Source organism: Suncus etruscus, chromosome 3, assembly GCF_024139225.1.
Source record: "Suncus etruscus isolate mSunEtr1 chromosome 3, mSunEtr1.pri.cur, whole genome shotgun sequence".
Lineage (NCBI taxonomy): Eukaryota > Metazoa > Chordata > Mammalia > Eulipotyphla > Soricidae > Suncus > Suncus etruscus.
Window position 1 is genome coordinate 18352581 of NC_064850.1, and position 21976 is coordinate 18374556.

General features: G+C 46.4%; 1 pseudogene; it reads left to right on the forward strand.

The window, feature by feature from the left end:
• The first annotated feature begins 490 nt into the window (after window positions 1–490).
• LOC126004241 (Y-box-binding protein 2-like) lies at window positions 491–21751 on the forward strand (annotated as a pseudogene).
• Window positions 21752–21976: the final 225 nt, after the last annotated feature.

Sequence of the window (21976 nt, forward strand, 5' to 3'; positions counted from 1 at the left end):
TGCCTCTAATCCCAGCATGTAGGTAGATTACTTCCCAGCACATAATTGGTGCTACACTCTTCAAAGAAGGAATGAATAACATGGAGTTGCTATGCACTTCCTGTTTTCCTTTCATCTTGGGGGGCCTCCCAAGGGGTATTCCTGGTGCCAACCCAGTTTAGATCAGTAACTGTGGCTATATCTGACACTCAAATGATGTTCAAATAATCTGTCTCCATTCAAACAATCCCATTTTTTCCTCCAAGGTCAAAGTGATTTTAGAACCTAACTGACTCATTTCTTAATTTGCATCGTCCTTAGCACAGAGGGTCCGCTAGCATGCCCCCATCTACCTCTTAGCTTATTACCTCCAGGCTCACCTTCCCTAAAGTAGCTTTGTCTCTCATGCTCAGCCAATTTGCCACTGAATATCCCTTAGTGCCTGTCATTCTTAGGGATTACTTGCCATTCAGGAAAGAAAATGGACAATGATGCGTCTACTTGACCTGCGATGGTCACCTTTAGCCAGCAGATGGCAGTGTGGGGCAACAAGTCAAGTCTGGTTTCCCCAGAGGCAAGCCAGACCTGGGGTGAAAGGGTGGGGTGAGGCCTTGCATTGTGCTCTCAGAACTGGAGCAGATTTTTCTGATGTATTCGTTTCCCAAGGGGGGTCTAAAAGCCATCAGATTGTTGTTAGGGGCAGAAAGGGGATGCAAAGGGCACCTGTTAGATTATCCCCTCCCCTCCCACATATCTAACCTTAGGGAGGTTTATTCATATGGGTGAATTGCTTAACTTTGCTTTTTCTTTTTTGTGCAGGGATATGAGGTGGGATCATTGAGGAATTCCTACTTGTTCAACGTTCAGGGGTTATTCCTAGAGGGACTCAGAATTCTGAAGGGTTGGGGATTGAACTGGGGACAACCACAATTAAGGCATGTACCTTAATCCCTGTACTGTCCCTGTGTTTTTCTCTTTCATCTGTAGAATGGAGACCGTATGGTGTTGTACCCCTGTGTGGGAAATGCAGATAAGATTTTTTTTTTTTTTTTTTTGTTTTTTTTTGGGCCACACCCGGCAGTGCTCAGGGGTCACTCCTGGCTGTCTGCTCAGAAATAGCTCCTGGCAGGCACGGGGGACCATATGGGACACCGGGATTGGAACCAACCACCTTTGGTCCTGGATTGGCTGCTTGCAAGGCAAATGCCGCTGTGCTATCTCTCCGGGCCCGCAGATAAGATTTTTATTTTTATTTTTTTTTGGTTTTTGGGCCACACCCGTTTGACGCTCAGGGGTTACTCCTGGCTATGTGCTCAGAAATCGCCCCTGGCTTGGGGGGACCATATGGGACGCCGGGGGATCGAACCGCGGTCCGTTCCTTGGCTAGCGCTTGTAAGGCAGACACCTTACCTCTAGCGCCACCTTCCCGGCCCCCAGATAAGATTTTTATTAGTGACAATGCTATATATCTCATAAGAGTGTAGCTCCCATTCTCTAGAATCTAGAAAGCTAAAGTTCAAGGAAACTTTTTGGAGGGTACAGTATACAGGGGTGCTCCTAGGAACATGTGGTGCTGGGAGTTGAACTCTGACCTCCTGAATGCAAAGTATATGTTCATTCTTTTGAGTCACCTCCCTGTTCCCAGGGACACTTTTGCTCCTAGTTTCCCTTAGAAATGATACATTCCTGCCCCATGACTACAGAGTCCCATGACTGTCAGGGGCCAGGATTAAGTCCCAAACACATAAACAAAAATTTTAGCTCCTGGTGAAGAAATAGAAGATATAAACATGTCAATACTTTACTGACATGGGAGAAGTATTTTTGAGTAGCTAGTTTATTCTGTGTAGAAAAGTTGTTTTCGGGTCTGGAGAGATAGCACAGCGGCGTTTGCCTTGCAAGCAGCTGATCCAGGACCAAAGGTGGTTCGAATCCCGGTGTCCCATATGGTCCCCCGTGCCTGCCAGGAGCTATTTCTGAGCAGCCAGCCAGGAGTAACCCCTTAGCACCACCGGGTATGACCCAAAAACCAAAAAAGAAAAGTTTTCTTTCTAATCTGTTTAGGAAGGCTAAGTTACGCTAAAACATGACATTAGTTAATGGGGATTCTGAAGGCTGGTTTTAAAATTGATCCTTGAAATTATTTGTATTTTTTCACATGGTTTCTGTCTCGGATATAGATGTGGAAAGAAATTCTGGTGAAGTGAACAATATGTGAATAAAGGAAGAAGATGGAATGGGTGAAATTAGCTTTACATCTGCTAACCTTCTGTTCCATTGTAAAGAAACATCTGGTCCTAAATTTTTTCCTATTATAAGCTTCATCCTAAAAAAAAGCAATCAGGTAAAACATGAACAACTTTTTTAAATGATATTTATTTTCTGAGGGCACAGACATTGTGTTTTGATGGAGATTATGCAGTTTCTCCTCAAATATTTATCTTTTTAGTTTTAAGTTTTTTTTGGGGGGTAGAGGGGGACACACCAGTGGTGCTCAAGGCTTACTCCTGACTCTGGTCAAGGATCACCCATGGTGGAACTGGAACTCTGGGACCATATGGGTTGCCAGGAACCAAACCCATGTCAACTGTGTGCAAGGAAAGTGCCCTGCCCATTCTGCTATCACTCTGGTTCTTCTCCTTCAACATGTCTCTGGAAAGTAGCACTTACCTCCTGGACCCTGAACCTCTTCTACCTGATCCCCTGGATGATCTGAGAGCCCCTTCCTACATCTCACCTCCACCAATCAGGGCTCCTTTACTGATCCCCCATTACCCTGTGTTTTCCTGACTTTCATCCTGGTTGCTACCAACATCAAGGTCATTGCTGTAAATGTCCAAAAAGTTGAATATATTTTTGAAAGTTTTTTTGCTCCCACATGTCTGCTTCAGTAGGCCCCTAGGAACATGGCAGGCACAAATTCTGCATGGCTGGGCGATCACAGGGAAGGGAATTTAATTTATCGGCCAACGCTTTTCTTTCTCTTGAGCACAGCCCTTTTGCCAGCTCGCTTCTGAGAACTCAGCCTTGCTCACCAAGGAGTTTGGTTGGTGGTACAGGCTCCTCTAGAATCCACATGTGCTGGGCCCTGGGCCATAAACCCACCATAAAAAGCCATTTAGGGGCTGGAGAGTTAGTGCAACAGAGAGAATACTTGCCTTGCATTTGACCAACCTGGTTTCAGTACCTAGCACCACATATGATCTCTCCTGAGCCTCACAGGAAGTGATGCCAGAGTACAGAATCAGAATTAAGCACAGCTGGGTGTGACCCCCAAACCAAAATTAAAATGTCACTTGGCCTTAGCTCTTGTCCTGACCAAGGTCTGTTGAATGGCCTTAGGTCTAACCCAGGCCTCAGGTCTAGACTAGAGGTTTCCAGATGGAAAGCACCAGAAAGTATAATGAGTTTGACATCAACTGGCTCCTGTCGGCCTCCCTTCCAGCTTCTTCACTCTAACTTCTCTCCTGTAGCATGGCCTGTCTCTGCAGAAGGCCTCCCTTGTTCCAGCTCCTAACACTGGTCTCTGGTTGGAAAATGCCCCAGTTTGGTGACTGTCACAGGAGAATGGGTAGCTAAAGGAGGGACAAGCCCTGGCACAGGACACTGTTGATGGAAACTAGAGTCTGAGAAGTAAATTTCGGGGTGGCGGTGCATCACTACTCTAAACTCCCTGTCCCTCTCACTGGGTGACTTCCAACAGAAGGATCCTAGGTGAATCCCACTCTGCATCCCTGCCCAGTGACTGCTCTGGCTGGTCAACCTCTCTGGTTATTTGGTCTTCTCAGAGCAAGGGAAGGATCAGCTTTTGGGGGGAGACTAGACGAAAAAGGTTTAATATGATGGGAAAATATATAAGGAAAATGACTTTGAAAATAGCACAAAATCTGCCGAATGCTTGGCAGCTTCTGTTTGCCAGGCAGAGAGCTGGGGGAGGGGGCCCCACAAAAGGAGGAGAGCAATCAGGAGATGTTGCAGACAGCTGCTCAGGTGTCACCCACTTTGGAGGTAATCATGGAGATGGCAAGGGAACAGGACAGCGTAGGAAGGGTTGGCTGGGTGGACACCTTAGTGGTTCCTCCTGCAGTCCAGTGGCAGGAAGCCAGGTACCAGTGGGTGTCAGCACTGGCTGAGCCCAGTCCAACTCAGAAGGTGCCCATATAGCTATGTGACCTTTGGGCACTGACAAACAGCTCAGCTCGGCTTCAGGACCCACTAACTGAGGAGACATCTGTTGTACTCGAACCAGAATTGGGGGCTGTAACAGGGCAGAGTAGTTGGCATGGTGGTTCCCAGGATCTGCCCCTCACACTGCAATAGGAATTGAGGAAGACACCTCCACCGATACTTCACCCTTTGTTCAACCACTCTGGCCACATTTCAGGGCCCCAGAGAGAAAGGAGAGTCAGAGTGCAGAGTCTGCAATCATTCATCAGCACTGACTACAGAACAGCTTCCTAATACCCACTTCGAGAATTCTCTGGGGCCCCAGAAGTGTAGAATGCAATTTTATGTCTTCATTTAGAATGTTCCATTGAACAAAATAATTCATTTTATTAGAGAAAGACACAGCCCTTTTATAATAATCCACTGAAAGACATTTCTCTGCAATGAGACTGGCTCTAAAGACAGCTGATCAAGTCAAGGCCTCCTTTTGTGATATGAGCTGAAAAGAGGGAGAAGGCCATGACGCTTTGAGGCACAAATGGGATCCTAGCTCTCTTGAGCACTGGGAAGGAATTTTGAGAATAGCCTCTTGAAAGACTCAGAGAGAGGAGCGGCCAGTGTGGTAGAATGAGAGGCTGGAACTGAAAAACTCCCAGAGAGCAGAATTTGACTAACCACTGAGTCTCAGCGTTTTGATGAGGCCCCAAAACATTTAATGTTATTTTCTTTTGTTTATGGACCACACCTGGCTTTGCTCAGGACTGACTCCTGGCTCTGCACTCAGAGATTACTCCTGGTGGGCTTGGGGGACCATCTGGGATGCCAGGGCTTGAACCTAAGCCTGGCGCTAGCAAGGCAAGTAGTGCCTTACCTGCTGTACTAACACTTTGTCTCCACCCCCAAGCTGCAATTTTGACGGGCTAAAGAGATAGCACAGCAGTAGAGCATTTGCCCTGCACAAAACTAACACTGTATGGAGCAAGGTTCAATTCCTGGCACCCCATATGGTCCCCCGAGCTTGCCAGGAGCGATTTCTAAGCACAGAGTCAGGAGTAACACCTGAGCACTGCCGGGTGTGACCCCCAAATCTCCCCCAAATAAATAAAAATAAAGCTGGAATTTCCAGAGGCCTGAGATGGTTTCTGCCTCATGTGCAGAACTGAGTTTGATCCCAAGCACCTCTATACTCTCTCTCTCTCTCTCTCTCTCTCTCTCTCTCTCTCTCTCTCTCTCTCTCTCTCCTCTCCCTCTCCCTCTCCCTCTCCCTCTCCCTCTCCCCTCTCCCTCTCCCTCTCCCTCTCCCTCTCCCTCTCCCTCTCCCTCTCCCTCTCCCTCTCCCTCTCCCTCTCCCTCTCCCTCTCCCTCTCCCTCTCCCTCTCCCCTCTCCCTCTCCCTCTCCCTCTCCCTCTCCCTCTCCTCTCCCTCTCCCTCTCCCTCTCCCTCTCCCTCTCCCTCCTCTCGTCTTCCTGGGCTTGGGATTGTGACTCAATGGAGTGGTAGGAGCCCAACAGTGCAAGCCCCCGCCCTGCCCCCATGTTGAGTGCAATCCAGGCACTGCTGTTAAGATTCCTGGCACACATGAAATCCTGTCATTTTCAGCATACTGCAACCAAGTGTGTGTGAACACAGCTCTAAAAGTGTGCATCCCCTGGGCCTGGCAACAGCACCACCACAACAAAAGGGAAGGTAAAAAAGGGAAAAGAAAACATCGCTTTTTAACATTCACCACGTTGGAGCTGGAAGAGATTCTACAGGGGATAGTAGTATCTTGCACATGCCGGTTCTGCTTCAATCTTGGGCATCACATATGAGCCCCTAAACACCTCTAAGAGTCATTCCTGAGCACTACCAGGTATGACACACTTCCTTCCCTGCACAATTCATTCAGTTTACATGAGTAGTTTGATTGGCAAAGGTGTAGAAAAATGGACAAAGCCTGAAACTCAGTCAGATGTATTATATCCAACAGAAACTGTTTGGCCTTCCTTCCTTCCTTCTGGAACATTCTCCCTGGGATCACTGGCTCTGCATAGCCTTTAGATCAAAGTCCTGTCAGCTGCTCATGGAGACCTTTTCTAACCCCCTTAAGTGGACCCATTGCCCCATTCATCCTTACATCCTGGCCTCTTTATCTGAGACAGTTTTCTGGAATCCTGTGTGCAGACTCTACTGGAATGCAATTCTCACCAAAGAGCAAAAACTCAATGACCACCATTTTGTCCCTCTGACCAGAACAGGCTCTGCACAGTGTTTTATGAATGGATTTCACAATGAATGGGTCTGAGCTGGGAGACTGAATGTTTCCTGGGCCCCATGCTGGGGAACCCTGAGTGAGTGGCAGTGGGAAGGCTGCTGCTGGCTGCTGACTACTCTTGGTATAAGATAAGGAGTGAGAGACAAGGACGATGACAGGGAGAAGAGGTGGCCTTCTTTGGTCTGGAAGTTTGTTGTCCTGGATGTGAATTGGTCAAATCCTTCAGATCCATGCTTGGGAAGTGGATGGTCATATTTAGTTAATAAAAATAAGGACACTCACTCAGATTGAATTGCAGATAAAGAATGCTTTAGTTTAGTAGGACATCCCATGCAACATTTTTGTTTTGTTTTGTTTTGGACCACACCCGTTTGATGCACAGGGGTTACTCCTGGCTAAGTGCTCAGAAATTGCCCCTGGCTTGAGGGGGCCATATGGGACACCGGGAGATCGAACTGTGGTCCTTCCTTGGCTAGCGCTTGCAAGGCAGACACTTACCTCTAGCGCCACCTCACTGGCCCCTCCCATGCAACATTTAAGATTTATGCACTATGCTCAAAATACAGCACATTTAAAACGTGGAACATTTTCTTTTCTTTCTTTTTTTTTTGGGGGGGGGGGTCACACCTGGCAGCACTCAGGGGCTACTGGCTCTACGCTCAGAAATCGCTCCTGGCAGGCTTGGGGGACTATATGGGATGCTGGGATTCGAACCACCATCCTTCCACATGCAAGGCAAACACCCTACCTCCGTGCTAATTCTTCAGCCCCTAAACATGGAGTATTTTCTTGTTTGGGCTGTTTACTTAAGAGGCAACATCTAGTGGTGCTCAGGGATTAATCTTGGCTTTGTGCTCAGAGATCTCTCCTGTTGAGGCTTCGGGACCATATGTAGTACCAAGGCAAGCACCATGCTCACTGTACTATTTCTAGCCCCACTGTGGAGTTTTATATTAAACACATGTGAAAATAATTACCATTGTTTATCTGAAATTGCAGTATTGGAACTGAGGTCCTATATTTCAGCTATGACCCTTGGAGCATCAGTGGTTGTCATCCTGAACTCTATGCTCTGACTAATGCCCCTGCCCCAGGAGTTGTTATCAGCTCACGAAGAGGAAACCCCAATTACCTCTTCATCCATCCCCATAAAGACAGACTGAGCAGCTTGAGCTCTCCGAGTGTCTCTGAGGTCTGACTGGAACAAGCCCTTTTCTCCTCAGAAACCTCCATTTTGTTGAATATTGCAGTTATCTGGGCACTTACTTTATTTTATTCATTGGCTTTTGGGCCACACCCAGCATCGTGCAAGGCTTATTCCTAGCTTTATTCTCAGAGGTCATTTCTGATAGACTTGGGGGAACAGATGGGGTGTCAGGAATTGAACCTGGATAAGTTGCATGCAATACAAACACCTTTTCTTCCTTACTATCACTCCAGGGCCACATGGGCACTAGGCATTTGAACTAGAATCTAGAATTTAGGAAGTGGATTAACATAAAATTAACACACTTGCTTTGTATTCTGCTAACCTGGGTTCACTCCCCAGCTCCACATAAGAGTGGTCCCTGAATACAGAGCCAGGAGTAAACCGAGTCCTAGTGGGTTTTAGATCAAAACCAGATAATAATAAAAAAGAAAAGAAAAGGAGAAGTAGGAGGAAGAGGATGGAGAGGAGAAGGAAGAGAATTTATAACAACACTTTTCTAAAAAAATCACACAGCAAGATGTAACTGGATGGCCATCCCAGCAATGTGAAGAGATTAAACACACTGTCGCTATACAATGGTGTGTTCTAAAACAAGGAGAAATAATAAGGGCCAGAGTGATAGCATTTGCCATGCACGCTGCTGACCTGGGTTCGATTCCCGGCATCTCATATGGTCCCCGAGCCTGACAGGAGTGGGTTCTGAGCACAGAGCCAGGAGTAAAACCTGAGCACAACTGGGTATGGACCCCCTCAAATAAATAAAAGAACAGTGATTCACAGCTGTATGCACCAATGTAGCTCTAGTTCCAACCAGAATGTTGATTTAAACTCTAGACCCAGTGTCTAATTTTTCACCTATGGAAAGGACAGGCAAAAACACCTCTGCTTTTAAAAGTCAGAGTAATGGGCCCGGAGAGATAGCACAGCGGTGTTTGCCTTGCAAGCAGCCGATCCAGGACCAAAGGTGGTTGGTTCGAATCCCGGTGTCCCATATGGTCCCCCGTGCCTGCCAGGAGCTATTTCTGAGCAGACAGCCAGGAGTAACCCCTGAGCACCACCGGGTGTGACCCAAAAACAAAAAACAAAAAAACAAAACAAAAAAAAGTCAGAGTAATGTTGAATTTCAGGTATGGGGAGAAATTGGGAGGAAGCATGAAGGGGGTTTCATGGGTTTTCGAAATGATATTTATTTTTTGAGGTGGAAGGGTGTACCCCAGCAGTGCTTGAGATCTCAGGCACCATGCCCAATCATACTTGATCTTTATTGTGCAGGCCTGATGGTTAATGATGCCTGGTGATATGGCACTACTTGGGCTGGTGATGCTTGGGGGAATCAGTAGGGCCAGAATCAGTGGTACTAAGGAGTTCCAGAGTAGTGGGAAATCCAAACTCGTGCCTGTGCTCCTTACTTTGGGTTACCTGGAATTCATTAAAAAAAATTTGGCTACACCTCGTGGAGCTCAGGTGCTACTCCTAGTTCTGTGCATTGGTGTGACTACCATGTGTGCTTAGGGGACTGTGTAATGCTGGGATTGAAGCTGGGCCTTCAGCACACAAAGCATACATCCTAGTCTACTGAGCTCTCTCTCCTTCTGGTCCTAGAAATGCTTCTTTTTTTTTTTTTCTTTTTCCTTTTTTATTTTCATTGGGGTGTTTGAGTTACAACTGTGGTGCTCAGGGACTATTCCTGGCATTGTGCTCAGAAGTAACTCCTGAGTGGTGGAGCTCAGGGGATCATTTGTGGTTCTGAAGATTAAACCAGTGTGAGCCAAAAACAAGGTAAGGGACTTCAATTCCTGTACTTTCTCTGGCTCCCACATTCTATTTCTTAAACTGAATTCTGGGCGAGTTCAATTTGTAAGAATTAGGTACTTATGTTTGTGTATATTTTTTCATAATGTATACTTCCATCAGAAGTTAATAAAACACTGATTCTTGGGTTGAAAAATACTACTGAGGAATTGAATAGGCAATCTACAAAGTGGGAGAAAATATTTGTAAAGCATTTGATGAAGGATAAGTATTCAGGATTTCTACAATATAATAATGGAAACAAGCAACCAAATTAAAACAAAATAGGGAAGAGATGTAAGCAGAAACTTCACAAAAGAAGATATACAAATAGCCAGGAAGCACATGAAAATGAGTTTAAAATCATTAGGCAGAGGACTGAAGTGAAAGCACAGTGGATAGGGTACTTGCCTTGCATGCAGCTGACCCTGGTTAGATCCCTGGAACTCTATATGGTCCCCCAGCACTGCTAGGAGTAATTCCTGAGTGTAGAGCCAGGATTAAGCCCTGAGCACAGCTGGCTATGGCCCAAACAAACAAAAGTATTGGTCATAATGTGTTGATTAAACATACTGAGATGTACTGAATCCAATCCCCACGTTACATTCCCTCCTGGCACCACAACCAAGTGTGCACAACTGCGTGTGAACTTTACAATTAAGTGCATGCAAGTTCCTGATCTTGCTCAGGAGGAAAAAAGAAAGCAACAAAGCATTTAGAATGACTAGATGGGGAATGATTGACAGAATCCCAACGTTAATGAGAGAACCTAGGAGGCCATTTGTTGTAAAACTATCCATTTTTCTGTGTTTTGGGGTATTGCTTTATAATAAAATTTCAGTGGGGGGGAATGTCCTGGGAAATTTTCCCAAAAAATATTGAGTTTTACATGAAGTGAATTTTATTTTTCTGTTTGTTTTAATTTGGGGTCATATTGAGGGGGCTCAGGGTTTACTCCTGGCTCTGACCCTAGAGCTTATCCTGGTAGATTTGGTGGCCTATATGTGGTATCAGGGATGAACCCAGGTTGGCCATGTGCAAGGCAAGTATCCTCCCTGTTGAATTATTGCTCTGGCCTTAGTGAACATTTTTTTTTAAAACCATGTTAAAAGAGATATTCACTTGTTCAGGGGCAGGTTGGGAGATAGCTCAATTGGCAGAGAGCTCAGACTTTACATGCAGAAACAGGGTAGTAACAGTCTAGCACAGCCCCGAAAGAGGATGCTCTGGGTCCTCAGGGTCTGTTGGAAAATAGGACCTCCTGGCTCTCTTCCTAATCCACTGGGTTCATTTGTTAGACACCTACTGTGGCTTGGATTAAGGCCCAGTCCTCAGTCTGCACAAAACCTGTGGGGGCGAGGAGAAGGGAACGAATGATCAGCACAAACTCTAATGACACGCACCATTTACCCTGAAAGTCTGAAAAATGTGGGAAAAGTCATTAACTGTGCCTGTGGGAGAGAAAAGCTTCTGGACGGGGAGTTCCTTGAGATACAAGTACCCAGAAGAATGGCTGTTCCCATAGCTCTGAGAAAGTGGGGGCGAGGGGGTCAGAGGTTGGAGCCAGGGTAGGTGATGAGCTCCAGTACTGGGGGGCTGGAGAGACATTTTGGCTACAGTATTAGCTGCTGTGGACAGTTCCCAACAGGCCCTCTGGAACTTTGAAGTTGTGTATAAAATGTGTCTGCAGAACTGGGGGTGTGGTTCAAGAGGCAGTGCACTTTCATATGCCTTTCATATGCCATATTGTTAGATTATATCTTGTTTTACCCAAAACAAAGATCATCCTTGGTTCCTTTGTATCTGTTTGTTTACAGCTTGGTTTTGCTCCAAAACAGATTGTCTTACATGTAAACTTGGGCGAGACTGGCTCAGGATAGCCTGAGCTATCTGTCTTTACTTCCCTATCTGGAGGTGGTCTCTGTACTCAATAAAAATGACAGTCTGGCAGGCAGTTTGCTCTTGATACGAGGTAGAAGACTGCCAGACTACAATTGTGCTTCACCCTCAACCTGGTTTGGGTTATTTCATGTGTGACCCTGCTTCATACCTGTTCACCGGGGGTTGGATATATAGCATGTAGTGTGATCTTACAACTGGCACCCAAACAGGGACCTAAAGACCTGAGAAGACCCCCAACAATGGTGAGTGACTTGACCCTCTGGTGGATAATCTCCATGATGACTCACTTGAGCTGGACTGAATGTGCCGTGCCTTTCACCAGAACATCGGTGCACATGGCCCCTGTTCTGAATAGCTTCATGTTGCACTGGTCCATCTACCTGCAATTTTTGCTCTTGACTGTATGTGCCAGGTTCCCTAGAGATTGTCCCTTGCACATGCCCCAAGAAGCAAGAGATGTCTTTCTGGTGGTGATGAGTTTTCAATCTAAAGGCCTTCCCAGGGCTGATAATTTATTGTTCACTACTGGCAGTAAACCAGAGAGACCCTGGGGCCGGAGAGATAACATGGAGGTGGGGTGTTTGCCTTGCATGCAGAAGAACGGTGGTTCGAATCACGGCATCTCATATGCTCCCCTGAGCCTGCCAGGAGATATTTCTGATCGTAGAGCCAAGAGTAACCCCTAAGCACTGCCGGGTGTGACCCAACACCCCCCAAAAAACAAAACAAAACAGATGGGACTGGAGAGATAGCATGAAGGTAAGGCGTTTGCCTTGCTTGCAGAAGGTCAGTGGTTCAAATCCCAGCATCCCATATGGTCCCCTGAGCCTGCCAGGAGTGATTTCTGAACGTAGAGCCAGGAGTAACTCCTGAGCACTGCTGGGTGTGACCCAAAAACCAAAAACAAAAACAAAAAAACCCAGAGAGATCCCATCTCCCAAGGATGATGAATCAGCCTATTGTCTCTTTAGACTCAGAGTCTGAAAATGACTCAGCCAGAGATAGCCCTGTGCCCCAGCCTGGAGTCAGGTTGACAAGCCAGTACTGGCAATCCAAGTCCTCGGCACTGTCAAAAGGTTCAATGTCTAGAATGGTTTTGGATATTCCAACAGAAGTGACACCAAAGAAGACATCTTTGTTCACTGGACAGCTATTAATAGAAACAATCCCAGGAATCTTCTGTATAGCATCGGTGTAGGGAGATTGTGGAGTTTGATGTTAAAAAAAAAGAGAAAAAAAAAAAAAAAGAGATGAGTCTAAATGCTACTAATGTATCTGGACCAGGCATAGTGCCAGTGAAAGGTAGCTGATATGCTCCCTATCGACATAGATTCTGTTGATTCACCCCCTGGCCTCACTCAGCTGCCCTCAGGTGCCCCACCACTCATGGTAGCAGCAGATGGTCCTTCATGCAGGTAGGCAGTGAAGAGGAGAAAGCTGAAGACTCTAGGCAGCATCCCCGTTGCCAACACTAGCTTCCTTTCTTCTACCAAATGTGCTTGGTACAAGGATCTTGGCCTCCCAACCTGCATCAGCTTATAGAAGTCACTGATGGTATAAAAGCCAATGAGAAGGTCCCATTGGAGGGGGATTAATAGCTGTGAGATAAGTGGTCCCCCATCCAGATTCTGGCTCAGGTACTGAAGGCCTTTCCATCCCAGGAGACCTCAACAGCCTACTACACAAGGTGGAGATGGAGGCTCTAAACCCAGCCAAAACCAAACTGAGAAGAAGCTGCTTTCAGAACTTCCTGCACCTAAGTCACCTCCAAAAATTAACTTTCCTCTAGGTTACTCTCTTGATCCTATGTACATTGGTTACTATATTGCTGGTTAAACTGTGTCTTTTACCTGTATATCTTAATAGCTACTCTTTTTCTATGCCCCATTGCAAACAGATAATTTTATGTCTAACTCTAGTGGTTTAATATTAGTTTGCATAGTTCTGGAGAAATGCGTAATATTGTTAGATTTTTAATGGTAATCAGCTATTCTAGTGAATGTTTCCTAAGTGCTATGATGTTTGATTGTGTATATACTTTAGCAACTTATTCTCAAATTAAGTATGTCTGCAAAAACGTCTTTGTCCACAGAAGTCTAATAATAAGGAACTTGGATATTCTAGACTTGTATTGCAGTGTTCAGTGTAAGAATGTTTAGGAACTTATTTTCAAATTAAGTAGATATGTAGAAAAATTCTAATGTTAATTTTCAGAGATGTCTGTGAAAAAAATTGGGATATGTGTAAGATATGTGGGATATGTGTGTGGGATATGTATTAGGGATATGTGTAAGACAAGGATATGGAGAAGCTGATTGCTTTGAGAATGATGTACACACAATCTAACCTATGATGCTTTTACAGCCAAGTCTATCCTCACTAGCTGTGATTGCTAGAAATTAGCTACAACAGTAACTGGTTTAAAATTCCTTCACCATCTTACTTGATGCTAAAAGTATTTTTTTTAATCTCCCCAGCTTTTACTGTGCCTATGCAAAATAACAACCACTCTTATACGTTCTGATCTGGGATTCCCACCTCTTGCAGAGAATATTAGAATACGACCTATGTACCCCTCTCAATTTTTTGAACAAAAAAGGGGGAGTTGGTAGATTATACCTTGTTTTACCCAAAACAAAGATCATTCCTGATTCCTTTGTATCTGTTTGTTTACAACTAGGATTTACTCCAAAACAGAGACTTTCTTACATGTAAATTTGGGCAGAACTGGCTCAGGATAGCCTGAGATATCTGGGGTTGGACTCTGTACGCAATAAAAATGACAATTCTGGCAGGCAGCTCGCTCTTGATTTGAGGTAGAAGATTGCCAGATTTTCACTTATGTTTCACCCTCAGCCTGGTTTGAATCATTTCATGTGTGATCCTGCTTCAGGGTTGGAAATACAACATGTGGGGTAATTTTGCACCGTGTCCTGGGTTCAGTTCTGGGCACTACATGGCTTCTTGAGCATCAGTATACTCCTGGGAACCCCTTTCCCTGAGCACCACCAGAGTGACCCTGCTCCTACATAAGAGCTTTGAGGAGAGTTCTGAGGTTGAGCATCTACTTTACAGATGTGAGATTTGAGATGAGTTTGTGATTACCAGATCCCAGATTCTGCTGAGATGTTCCTCTGGCATGATTGTTTGGGATTCCCAGCCCTGCCACAGAACTTGCCATCTGGGGTACCACCTTCACATGGGCAACCTTGGAGGCCACAGCCACTAAAGTGTGTGTGAACCCTGGCAAGCAGCTCAGTGACAGGAAGGACATGAGCACTACAACCAAATGTGCAGTGCCTGGTCATCACAATAATAACACAACAGAGAGGGAAGAGAAAGGGATTAAAAAAAAAACAACAAAAAACAAGTGATGGGGAAGTGTGTCTCAGCATAGGGTTTGCAGCAGCCTTGGTTTTCTCAAGGGGGTCTGAATCCCTAGGAGAAGAATATATGTCCTCCATAAAGAAAGGTTTATCAACTTAAGAAAAATTTGACAACTTGCTCGGAGAAGGTAAAGGGAAAACTATGGGAAAATAAAAGAACACCAATCAGTCGTCTCACCACATATGTACTTGCAAAGATTTTTTATTGCAGTTATATTATTTTAGATAAAATTACTGTCTTGAGAAAATACACATAAATATAGAGGAAAACATAAAGTTTTCGTCTACATTTTTGTTTTTAACCCTCACCTTGCAGCAAAAGAAAGGGTTTTGTTTTTTTTTTTCTTTTTTGGTTTTTGGGTCACACCCAGCAGCACTCAGGGGTTACTCTTGGCTCTATGCTCAGAGATCGTCCCTGGCAGGCAAGGGGGATCATATGGGATGCCGGGATTCGAACCACCGTCCTTCTGCATGAAAGGCAAACGCCTTACCTCCATGCTGTCTCTCCGGCCCAAGAAAAGGATTCTTGTTCAGCCAAGCAGCTTCTCCTTCCTCCAGCCCAGTTCTCTCTCTCTCTCTCTCTCTCTCTCTCTCTCTCTCTCTCTCTCTCTCTCTCTCTCTCTCTCTGTCTCTCTCTCTGTCTCTCTCTCTGTCTCTCTCTCTCTCTCTCTCTCTCTTTTGGTTTTTGGGTCACACCTGGCAGTGCTCAGGGGTTACTCCCGGTTCTATGCTCAGAAATCACTCCTGGCAGGCTCAGGGGACTATATAGGATGCCAGGATTCCAACCACCAACCTTCTGCATGCAAGGCAAACGCCTTACCCCCATGCTATCTCTCCGGCCCCTCCAGCCCAGTTCTTGCTAGGGCCAGTCCTGAGTTCACCCCCTGCACCCATGTTCTCTATTGCCTCTTGCCAAGCTTCCCCAGCCTCCTTACTAATTCATGCCCATGATCTCCCCATGAGTCACAAGTATCTGCCTTCCAAGGTTCACCCTGAGAGTCTTCTCTCCTTGGAGGCCCTCACCCCTGGCCTCCACTTCCTAACCTGCTAAGTCTCCTTTGATTTCCTTCCCTGCAATTTCCATCAGGATGCCCAGTGACTTCCTGTGTTTCACCCGCAGCCTGGTTTGGATTATTTCATATATGACCCTGATTCAGACCGGTTCACCCGGGATTGGAAATACGGCATGTGGGGTCATTTTACATCAAGTCCTACATTTGATTCCAAAGCAAAAGTCATCGCCACTGCTACTTAATTTCCTAGAAGTTCTATTCCTGCAATAGTATAGCAGGTAGGGTGCTGGCCTTGCAGGCAGCCAACCCTGGGCTTGATCTACTGCTTCTCATATGGTCCTGTGAGCACCACCAGGAGTGATCCCTGAGTTCAGAGCAAGAAGTCAGCCCTGAGCATCACCAGATATGACCCCTGCAGCAAAGTTTTATTCATTGGACGTCCCTGACTGCCAAATCTGGAATCTTCTATTCCTGAGTTCAAACCTTTTTTTGTTTCTTGTTTTGACTTTTCTTTGCCATATCTTTAAATTCTTATTTTATTTCATTTCTTTTGGAGCCACACCCAGCAATGCTCAGTAATCACTTCTGGTGGGCTCTGGGACCATATGGGATACTGAAAATCAAACCTAGGTACGTCCTGGGTCAGCTGCTTGCAAGGCAAATGCCATATCACTGTGCTATCTCTCTGGCCCATATCTTTAAATTTTTAAGTTTTGAAACATAGGTAATGAATCACCTAAAAGGAAAAAGTCAAATATTACAACATGACAGGTTTTTTTCTTTTTCTTCCTTCCCTGATAGAAAATGATATCTATCCCCCTTCTTCACCCTTAACCAAGAACAACTGGTTTTACCAGCCATTGACCAGTTTCCAGAGCTGTCATCCAACACATCACATAAATGTGACCAGTGAACACTATAATTTGACTAATTGGGGTAAAGAGTGATAGTACAGTGGGTAGGATGTGACTGACATAGGTTTGAACCCCAGCATCCCATATGATCCCCTGAGCTCCATCAACAGTGATTGCTGAGCACAGAGCTAGTAGTACAGTAAGTGGTGCACTTGTCTTGCATGCAATTAAACCTAAGTCCAAGTCCCAGATTTCTATATGGTCATTCAAGCCCATCAGCTATGATCCCTGAGCACAGAGTCAGGAGTAATCGTGAGCATTATCTCTCCATCCCCATCACCTGTTTAAATCTACCACAACTCAAGCAGTTGGTGAGTAAGCATGACTCTATGCCTTTGGGCATATGGGCAAGGTAATCTGTGGCCTGGATTCCAGTAAGTGTGTACACTTCAAGAGCTTCTGGCATAGCTCTTTAGGTTCTAAAGTGTGCAGGCTATTTCTGTCCAAAACATATTTTAAACTTTGTGGATCTTTGGTGGAGTCACAGATGAAAGGACAGGGTTTCTGCCCTTCAGAAACCAGAGGGGAGGATAGAGGAAGGCCAGAGAGAGACCAGAGCTATAGTACAAAAGGTAGGGTGTAGCACAGCGGCGTTTGCCTTGCAAGCAGCCGATCCAGGACCAAAGGTGGTTGGTTCGAATCCCGGTGTCCCATATGGTCCCCTGTGCCTGCCAGGAGCTATTTCTGAGCAGACAGCCAGGAATAACCCCTGAGCACCACCGGGTGTGGCCCAAAAACAAAAACAAAAACAAAACAAAAAAAAAGGTAGGGTCCCCTGAGCCCACCAGGAGTGATTCTAGATCCAGGAAAAACCCCTGAGCAGTGGTAGGTGTTTGCAAAACAAACAAAAATAAAAAAATATTTCCTTTAAAAAAAAGAAAAGAAAAAGAAACTCACAGTAGGGTGAGGTAGGCATGCCAAGAAAAGACTAAATGGCTGACCGTGCTGCTGGCTGCTGAGACACTGCCCTGGCACTATGCTTCTGGCTCCCAAATCATGGCATAGCTGCCAGCACTGTCACTGCTTGCTGTGTGACCTTGCTTCATGCTTCTGTGTTTCATGCTTCATCAGAATGAGTCATAATGACAGTTTCGACCTCAGAGAACTTGCGGCTGAGAAGTGAAGAAGAAGAAGCTTCGCAGCTACTTCGATCATCACCTGGTCCCAGTACATATGCAGAGGCAGAGACTGGTGTGCACAGTGGTTTTGTTACTCTCGGGAGAGTCCTAGAACCATCTGGAACTGCAAGCCCCAAATTTGTCTTTTTTAGAATATTGCTTCTATATTTTTTGTTTCTCAGTGGCACTCAGGGGGTACTCCTAGTTCTTCCATTAGAAATTACTCCTGGAAGTTTTAGGGGACCATAAGGAATGATGGGAATTGAACCAGAGTTGGCCACATGCAAGACAAATGCCCTACTTGCTGTGTTATCACTCTGACCCCCCAAATATTGCTCCTATTTTATCACCACTTATCTACCACTTATTTTTTTCTTTTTGGTTTTTGGACTACGTCCAGCAGTCAGTGCTCAGGGGTTACTCCTGGCTCTGCACTCAGAAGTTGTTCCTGACAGGCTCAGGGAACCATATGGGATGCCGGAATTCAAACTGAGGTCCATCCTGTGTTGGCTATGTGAGAGGCAAACAAGGCTGTGTGCTCTGGCCCCTATCTACCACATTTTATCCTGGTGGTCTGGTCTTAACACTTATAAGATTTTTTTAAAGTAGTTCCTAGATGATGGAGTGAGGTGGGATGGGTAGGGATGCAGTTCATGTGGTAGGGCATATGCTTGCTCATCTGAGGCTCTGGAGTTTATCCCCAGCTCTGCATGGCCCTGCCTAGCACCACCAGGAGCTGCCTCTGAACACTGCCCAGGAGTGACCTTCATAGCAATTTGTTGTTATTTTTGGACCACATTGGCAATGCTCAGAAATCATTCCTGCTCTGCATTTAGAAATTACTCCTAGATGTGCTCACATGGACCATATGAGGTGTCAGAAATTGAACCAGGTCTGCTGCGTGAAAGGCAAGCACCTGACCCACTGTACTATCATTCCACTCCCCCCACAGCAATTTAAAAATAAAAAAAAATTAGAGAAATAACTACACTGACAACTATCATAGTAAGGTTAAGGAATGAAAGAATTAGAATGCCTGTCTCGAATACAGATGGGGGAAAGGAGGAAAATGGGGACATTGGTGATGGAAATGTTGCACGGGTGAAGGGGAGTGTTCTTTATATGACTGAAACTCAACTACAATCATGTCTGTAATCAAGGTGCTTAAATAAAGATATAAAAAAAACATTCATTGGGACTGGAGAGATAGCATGGAGGTAAGGCGTTTGCCTTTCATGCAGAGGGACAGTGGTTCGAATCCCGGCATCCCATATGGTCCCCTGTGCCTGCAAGGGGCGATTTCTGAGCATAGAGCCAGGAGTAACTCCTGAGTGCTTCTGGGTGTGACCCAAAAACCAAAAAAAAAAAAAAAAAAAAAAACCAAAAAAAAACACAAAAACCAAAAACAAAAATCATTCATTAAATAGCTCATGGTATCAGTGAACCCTAGCACTGGGTTACAAGTATTCACTTCAGGCATTGTCATAGTAACCCTAAGCAGCTGTTACCCCCTTGATCCCTATTTCCCAATTGGGCAGATGCCCAAGACTGGGCAGAAATAGGCACTGAACTAGGCCTCAAACTCCTCTCAACCAGTCCTTGGGTCAGCACTGAAGTTGGCTCTGAACTGGCTCTTAGAACAGGCCTGGGAAGGGCAGGAGTGGGGCTCAGGGGACTCACAGTAAGAACACCTGGTCCACCTAAGTCCCCCAGTCTTAAACTGGGAAAAGGAATACGTGTCTGGGGACAGTGACGAGAGGTTTAATGGGCCTTTATGCTTGAGGTCAGTCAGCTTAGTTTGTCCCTACCACTGACCACCCACTCTTGCCCCCATTCTCCCTCCCTGGCCCCATCCTCAAGCTCTGAGCACTGTCGCCACCTTGCAAGATGTCCTCTCTGATCCCCCTCTGGGCTGCTTCACGGGCTGTCCTGCCTCCCCCTTGGAAATTTTTTTCTTTGTCCTTTCTTCATGGAGCAAGAAGTGGCTTTGAATCATGCCAGGCTTTTTTTTTTTTTTTTTTTTAAAGAGGGATCCAAGCAAAAGTAGTTCAAGGGATGTAGGTTGGCAGGATCTAGAAATGCAGATGGGTTGCTTGGGCACCTCTTATTTTTGTGCAGAACATCCGAATGTCTCTGTGGGCCGCCCTCCAACCCCCACCATGGCCATCCAGAGTAGCACCTTCCCCTGTGGCAGAGGATGTGAGAGCACCAGTGTGTGTGAATGTGTGTTTGTATGTGTGTTGTGTGTGTATGTGTATGTGTGTACACTCATGAGTGCTTTTGTGTTGCCTGTTATGTTCTGGGGGAGACAAATAAAAAGCTCTCAGGCTCCCACTCTGCCTCTGCAGGCCACTGAAATAGAAGGACTGAGGTGTGAGCCTAAAGAAAGGTGCTGCACCGGAGAGATAGCACAGCGGCGTTTGCCTTGCAAGCAGCTGACCCAGGACCCAAGGTGGTTGGTTCGAATCCTGGAGTCCCATATGGTCCCCCTTGCCTGCCAGGAGCTATTCCTGAGCAGATAGCCAGGAGTAACCCCTGAGCACCGCCGGGTGTGGCCCCCCCAAAATAAAAACAAACAAACAAAAGAGGTGCTGCAGAGGAAACTGAGGCTGAAACAGGCTGGGAGGAATGATGGAAGAGGAGGTCCTGAGGAGAGACAGGGAAAGAGGCAGGAGTGGAGGAGACCATCCTAGAGTGTCCTCTTGGTCCTGGAGTCAGAGATCACCAGTCTAACTAGGTCTCTCACCTCTGGCCTCAGAGTTCTCTGGAACAGGATATGTTCAGCCTCAGCCTCAGCCTCCTGCTTCAGCAAACCCTCAGAATCCACATTCCTGCTTGCTGTGCCTTGCCTGTGACTCAGTGGTTGGGTCTTAGAAACCATGTCTGCAAAGCAGCAGCGTTTATGGGCAGACCAAGGGTTGGTAGGCTGGCCTGAAGCCCTCAGGAGCATCCACAGAAGAGGGGAAGAGATGCTGCAGAGTCTGGGAGAGGGGATATATGAGATTTTGTTTGCTTGTTTCGTTTTTGAGCTCTGCACTCAGAAATCACTCCTGGCAGGCTCAGAAGACCATATGGGATGCCCGGGATCAAACCTGGGTCGGCTTCTTGCAAGGCAAATGCCCTACCTGCTATGCTATTGCTCTGACCCACATCTGAAAGATTTAACAGAAGCTATGGGCTGGGACTGAGGTGTGCTAAGTTCCTCACTTCTGCACTGGAAGGGCTCTGGGGAGGTGCCCAGGAGGGAGGCAAAACATGAAAATATTGGAGGGGAGCAGAAGGGTACAAAACATGGAGCTGTTTCCCCACTCACTGGGTTGTAGGCACTTCCATATTTGACAGTGGTGTGACTGTATCCACAATCTAGTGTCCCTCAGCCTCTTGGGGCAGCTCATTGCGGGTGCAGTGAAGCTCACTGGGGTCCTCCCCACACCTCTGCATACAGTATCCCCTGGCTCTGACTGGACACAGCAACTAGCCTCCACCAGGAACCAATGGCCTCTGCTCCTGGCTCCCCTGCCTTAGCCAGTCCTGTCCCATTCACTGGAGGCTACATGGAACTGCTCCTAGATCCCTGTCCTGGGCCAGGACATGTCCCCTATGGGCTGCGTGGCCAGTGCAGGAAAACGTTGAGGTGAAGTTGCAGAGCAGGTGAGTTTAAGGGCAGTTGGGTTTGGAGTGAGGCCTTGTTCTGGCTGCTGCCCCGACTTCCCTGTGCAGCAATTGTGGTTTCTATTTTAAACAGTTTGGCTTGGTTGCTTCTCGCCTTCCTGCTGGGTGTTTATAGTGCGGGAAATAATTGGGTAATATTTGCACAGATGTGCTGGTACTGCAGTTCATCACAGGCACTTTCACCCAGGAGACCCTCCCTGCCCCCTGCCTGTCTCTGGCAGCCTGAACTGCAAAACTCAGGCCCCCAAGGAGACTCAGTGGGAGGTGCAGGCAGAGTGCCCTGGGCATGCCAGCAGCGGGTCTCAGAGGGAAGAGGCAATACTGGCAGGGCAGAAGCAGGAGTAAGAGTGCAGGCTCTCCAGGGGGTCTTTTCCTGGGGTTGCAGGTGGGAGGAATGAGGGTTCAGTTCCTCATTTCCTTTCCTTCTGCTGAGTCTGAATTTGCACCTGGGGTATCCAGCTAAGGGGATGGGGAGCAGAATTATGGGGTCCCAGAGTCACATTCTGGAGGCTTGGGAAGGAGGATGGGTGCATCAGGGCTGGAGGCAGGATGATGCTCATTACACAGTGG